Source organism: Sorex fumeus, unplaced genomic scaffold, assembly GCF_029834395.1.
Source record: "Sorex fumeus unplaced genomic scaffold, SorFum_2.1 ptg000013l, whole genome shotgun sequence".
NCBI classification, from domain to species: Eukaryota; Metazoa; Chordata; class Mammalia; order Eulipotyphla; family Soricidae; genus Sorex; species Sorex fumeus.
The window spans coordinates 27,372,725-27,379,277 of record NW_026606070.1 but is presented as its reverse complement, the minus strand read 5'-3'; positions in this window follow the sequence as shown (position 1 = coordinate 27,379,277).

Sequence of the window (6,553 nt, the reverse complement as noted above, 5' to 3'; positions counted from 1 at the left end):
ATGCTACTGCTGGTCCCGCGGTCATCGGTTAGTTTCTTATGTCTCTCTTTCTTGTCCCATTTTAGTTTATTCTTAGTTCATTGTTTAGCTCTAAGAAAATTGGCCTACTTAAAATAGCAAATTACTTGAAAATTTTGCCTGCTTTATATAAAGTTAGCACTTTAAAATTTTTTTTAGAGATAAGAAGAGACATTTAAATTGAAGAAAAATTCTCCCAACAGTGGACATTGTATCAGTCCAGGTATTTACTTCCTGAGTTTGATCAATATTTCTTGTATGTGTATTTTAATCGTCATGAAAACTATGATTTTGGTGTGTGGTTTTTTTTAATTTTTTTTTTTTTTGGTGCTTTAATGGCTTAAGATGTTGCACATTGTTTTTTTTTAACCTATGCAGTTAAATTTTTTTTCTAGAGATAGCATTTCTGTTGAATAGTAACACTTTATACATATATATGCATGTTTATTTTGGCCTCTTTGGAGAGGGGGTGCTTTTAGTCTTGTTTGCAAAAGGGCAGTTTTCTTTTTCTTTTGCTGCAATTGTCTTTTTTGCAGAATATTGGTGTGTGCAAGTTTGTGAGCAAATGAAACATGCAGCTTCAATCCTTTGATTTTCATATCCTCTATTGATGCTAGACTCTTCATTTCATGTTATTTATTTTAAATGAATGATAGTACAGTCATAGCTCTAAGTCTGAACTTTGCAATAAACAAACCACGGCGGCTATCTATTGTTATTTTTTTTTTAAATCTCAAATATCAACCATCAGAACTTTTTTTTAACCTGTTTTGGTACAGGTACTTCCTAAATGTATAGTGCTAAGTCATATTTTTAGGCAAACTTTTTAAGACTTTTTAAAAATAGATGGTTGGTGTTCACACGATGTGTACTCAGCTGATTATGAAATTCTAAGTGCTATTTTGAAACTGCAGACCTGGATTTAGAAGACATAATTTTCTCAAAATTCCTCAGAACATTAGTTGAGAGATTTCTAAAGCCATAGCTTTCACGTAGAAAACCTAGGATGAGGAAGGTAGTTTGAGCACTGGTACACCAGTCGCTGCTTTCCCTGATACAAATCCAGAGAAAAAGAGTAGTGAACTGACTTTACATTCAGTCCAGGCTTACAGATCACACTTTCTCAGGGATCTCCACAGCCTTGTGGGTGTCCTGGCTGTCTGCGGGACAGTCTCTTTTGATATGTGAGGCCTCGAGGAAATGCAGCTATCAGTTGAGAACCTGGCAGAGGGCATTTTGTATAATAGTGTCCACTCCCACAGTTTTTGGTATGTTTGGCCAGTTGCCAAAAAAACATGAGCCCAGCAGAGGATTTTTTTTGGGATAATACTTAAGCGTTGCAGTCAAGTAAGGTTTGATCCCAGTAGGGGATCGTGAATAATTCTGTCTCATGAGTATTTTGAAGAAACCACTTTTTGTACTTTATTTTCTTTGATTTGGTGATCTGTTTGAGGCAGGTTTCCTTTTTGGGCAGCGTGACGGGAGATTAGGGAAGTGTGGGTAGGTAACTGGTTAAACATCAGAGTGAAGTTTGTGTTAAAAGACATACGAACTTAGAATTGACTGGGAGGCCAAAGATGTAAAGAAGATTCTAGATGTGAGGAGTAAGTTGTGTGTTGATGGTGTGTGTTTTGTTTGCATGAATGAGAATTTGTAGATGATGTTTAATTTTAGGTAAATTCTTGGCTCGGACAATCATTGTCAACAGAAGATCACGCTGCAAATATTTATGTTTTAAAACTTAAGTTATAAAGCTAGTTAAGTCTTTCTAACAACTAGTTTTAATGTTCATGGTACAGTTTATGTAAGTTACCTTTTACATTAAATATAAAAAGATTCATGTTAATACAGATTGGATATTGGGACTCAGTTTAGGGAAAAAAAAGAAAAACAGTTTCATACTACAAAAAAATAACTTGTAGGAAATTGGGCAGATTGCATATCTAATTTTTAAGACTAGAATGCTAAAAAAATATGAAGGAAATTGAGAATCCCTTGTTACGAAATTGATATGTGAAAAAAGATTGTTACTGGAAATTGAGTGAGACTTGAGGCCTTTCTTCCAGAAAATAAGGACTTGTCAGGCCTATATTAGGTTCTGAACCTTAATGCCATGTATTTGTACTTATTGAAAATTGCTTCAATGAAAAGCATATTAGTAATATGAACTTCTGGTCTAGTTGGGAGTTCTTCCATTTGAAAAATGTGATATTTGCATGGAACCTTTTGAATATTTGTGTTTTCTTGCTGTCCCCTCTACTGGATAGAATTAAAATTAGCATTTTCCCTTTTGATATAAGAATAAAGAGCAAACATTTTATTTGTAAATTGATGTTTAGTAAATAGAGATAAACTTGAAATAGTAGAATACATTATAAGCCTAATCTTAGGTAGTCTTATTGAAATGTTACTCTTAACTATCTTTTGAACCTATATTCACATTGGTTTTCAAGATATTTTAAGTTATATTTTTCCTCTTTTCAGAGCTGCTTTTGGGGGGGCTTTAAAAATTGAGGTGTAATGTACAAGTGGCTACATCTTTTTGATAGGGCTTCTTTATAACTGGCTGGATGTTTTGCTCTAGTCTTCCAAGAAAGGACCATTTTATTTTTTAGAAAAGTCACGTGGTCTTTACCTTTGGGGACTACTTTGCATCTGTGTGCTAATACAAATTTGAACCCAAGTAGACCTCATCAGATGTTACCCCATGAATGTTGACAATGGAAGGAACGAATGCCTTGCCTGTAGTATATCAGTTCTGGGCTGAAAAGCTGGGGAAGAAAATTTTCTTTTTTGTATAAATTAGGAAAACAGTGTGAAGTTCCCTTGTTGACCTCAGCAGATGAACTGAGCTGATAGTATTAATTCAGATTCAAGGAATTATCTGAATCTTGGTTTGTGTAGACTTGTGATCTACATGCAATATTAACTAAATGAGATAGCTTTTACAGTACCATAATGTACATAGGCTCTCCCCACCCTTTCATCATCCATTAGCTAATGAACTTTGTAAACTGGCATTGAAACATTACAGCAATGTTTTGTTGCACCAATTTTATAAACTTTTACAGTGCAATACATGTTACTTTTCAGAGACAAACCAAAGGTTAATTTCTCAAGGTTATTGCTGCTGGCTTTAGCAGCATATGATGGAGGATCTTTTATATACATTTGTAATAGATGAAAAATCAGATTGGAAATTGTTGTTTTAAAAAGCTTAAACCATGTACCAAGGTTTTGGTCCAAATTGTGTAGGATAAGTTAAACTTAAATTGCATTCTATTAACCAGTATGAGTGTATTTCTGTAAGCATAGTTATGTTGAAATAAAGATTTAAAAAGCCTTTTATGCCTTTGTTTATTATTGGTACACCAATTAATTTTACTGCAATTGCAAATATCTCCCCCTCCCCCCATCTTTTTTTTTTGGGGGGGGTGGGGGAGCCATATCTGGTGGTGCTCAGCGCTTACTCCTGACTCTGAGCTCTAGGATCATTCCTGGCAGGCTTGGGGGACTGTATGGAGTACCTTGTGTTCAAGGCAAGTGCTCTGCTCCCTGTACTATGTTTTCACTGTTAGCAGGCCTGGTGTTAGGAAGTTTTATCACATTGTTGGGGTGAAAAAGATGTCCTAAAGTGGAAGTAAGTTGAATCACATCAGGTATCCTATCAAGTACTGTCATTGACATGGGCGAATGCTTATTTCTGATGCCTTTGCAAGCAGAAGCCAACTCAAGTAATAGGTCTTGGCCCTGCTCTCCTAAAGGGAGGGAACTTCTAGAGCTCCTGAACTGTTTCTGTACAAAGGAAATGTGGTTTTCATGGAGCCTGGAACATTATCTTTTGTAGATGCCCAACTTTTTCCAGATTGCTTTTACCAGATTTGTCAATTAAGTGGAACTGATTGTGGCTTTGCCCGCAGATGGCTCATCAGACCGAGAAAATGCTTTGTATGTTGGAGGTCCGGGTTCAACCAAATGTGGCCCCTGTAATCACTTGAATCGGGAGACGGACAGGCCAGCCCCTGGATTCTAATCCCAGCATGGCGAAAACCACAAAGGACTAGAGAATCAGAGAAATAGCATAGAGGCTAGCTAAGCATCCAACCACCACTGGTTCAATTCCTGTACTACAACTGATCTCCCAAGCATGGGTAGTAGGAGTGACCTAAGACGTGGCTGTGTGTGGCCTAAAATGCCCCCACTAGGACTGGAGCAGGAGTAACTGGATAGGGTAGCTTTTTTTGCATATTGCTGACCCACACTCTGAGCCTGCCAGGAGTGACCCCTGAGGGTAGAGCCAGGAGTAAGTCCTGAGCACTGTTGGGCTTACTCCTGACTCAAAAAGGGAACCAGTTCTGGTGGTTCTGTTTAAATGAGGGGAGAGCCAAACATGGACTTCTCTAGAGGTGTACATATCAGTAACTTTGTTTATATGTGTAGGTGTCACTGCCACCACAGTTGGGGAAAAACACCCCTATATGTGAGACTATAAAAAAACAATACAGGGACCAGAGTGAAATTACAGTGGGTAGTATGTTTGCCTTGCATGCGGCAAACCTGGGTTCAATCTCTGGCATCCATATGTTTCCCTGAGCATAGCCAGGAGTAACCCTAGAGAATTCTCAGGTGTGGGCCCCCTTTACTGTCTCTCTCCCCACCCCCAGCATATAGTAAGGGAATTACAAGTCATCAGAACTGAAGATTTTATAGAACTCAGCTTACTTGGAGGGGCTGACTGGGAGAGTTCCTTGGGGTATACTGGTGGAGGGAAGTGGGCCCAGGTGGGGTTGAGGTACCTATGCGTGGAAAGTAGGATTCAAAGTACTGTGAATCCCCAGTATCTCAGTAAAAGTGATTTAAGAAGAGATTAAATATAAAAGTACATAACTCAGGTTACGATACAGGCCAATGATGAGATTAGTACCAGGAGGTTTTGCTCAATGGCTTGGAGGGCAGCCACACATGCTAGGGGAAAAGGCAGCTCAGATAGAGAAGGGAGCACCAAATAAAGGGTGTTGGGGGGAGGATCCTCCCAGGATGGGAGAAGCATGGGAGAAGCATGCTGAAAGTCGACTATAGACCAAACATGATTGCCACTCAGTGCCTCTTTTGCAAACCACAGAACACAAAAGGAGAGAACAAAAGGGAATACCCTGCCACAGAGGCGGGCGGGGGGGGGGGGGGGTGATACTGGGATCCGTGGTGGTGGAAAATGGGCACTGGTGGAGGGATGGGTACTTGATCATTGTTTAATTGAAACCCAAGCACAAAAATTTTAAGTGTACAACTGTACCTCATGGTATTTCACTAATAAAAATTAAAGAGAAAAAGATGCAGGACAATGAAACTGGGCTTATACGATACATTCAAAAATACCTTTATGTGGAGCGATTTTGAGATAATACTCGGTTTAAGGTGCCTTACTGCATTTGGCCAACTCTGGTTTGATCATACTTAAAAGCTCTGCTGGGAGCCTATCTCCTAATTCTAGTTCCATGAGAGTTTCCACGTTAACCAGTGGGATTAATTCAGATTTCTTGTTTGTGTTTTTGCTCTTGGCAGTGCTCAGAGCTTACTCCTGGCTCTATGCTCAGGGACTGGCTGGCTCGGGGGACCATATGTAGTGTGGGAGTTGAAACTGGGTTGGCCATGTGCAAGGCGAGCTACCTGCTATACTATCTGGCCCCAGATGGTTTTATGTTCAAAGGTTCCTCCTTTTGATTTTCGTTGTTTTGTGGCCACACCTACGGGTGCTCTGGGCATACCTTTGGCTCTTTGCTCAGTGGTATTGGGAATTACAGGGGATTCTGGAGATTGAACCTAGGTTGACCACGTCCTGCAAGACAAGCACCCTATTCGCTGTACTACCTCTCTGACTTCGATACTTTTGGATATAAATTGTACGCCACCTTCCAAGATTGCAATATAGTGTAGTAGGTCTCTCCTCTTGAATACTGATCTTTTAGAGGGTAAATTTGGGGAGGAGTATGTCTTTTTTTTTGTAAGAAAAAAATTTTTAATAAGATTGTGATCTAACAGTTTATAATAGTTGTTTCAGGCAATAAATGTTCCCAAACCAATTCCACCACCAGCATGCCCTTTCTTCCACCTGTGCAGTTTCACAGTCACCACCCAGCTTGCCCCCCTTGCAATCAAATTTATGTAATATTGTTACAAGAAAAATGGAATTATTAAATCTTAGATCAAGAAGAGCCTGTGATGATTGTTATATCTTGCAGTGATGTCATTGTCTGAGGAGCTGCTGTGCTGGTTGGTGCTATTTGAGCCTTTGTTACTGTTTAGGCTCATTGAGTGTGATGGTCTTCTATGCAACTTTCCCATCAGATTTGCTGTGCGATCCTACGGGACTGACAGTACTATGAAGTTTTGAGGTGACCAGGAGCTTCAGAGCTGGAATTCGGCAGTTTGATGAGGTTCAGTTGTGGAGCTGAACCGTTTTTATGGCAGAGTGTGTTGGGTATGGTCTGATGGGTCCATCTGGTCCCGAGGGACCCAACGAAGTGATCCCTGAGTA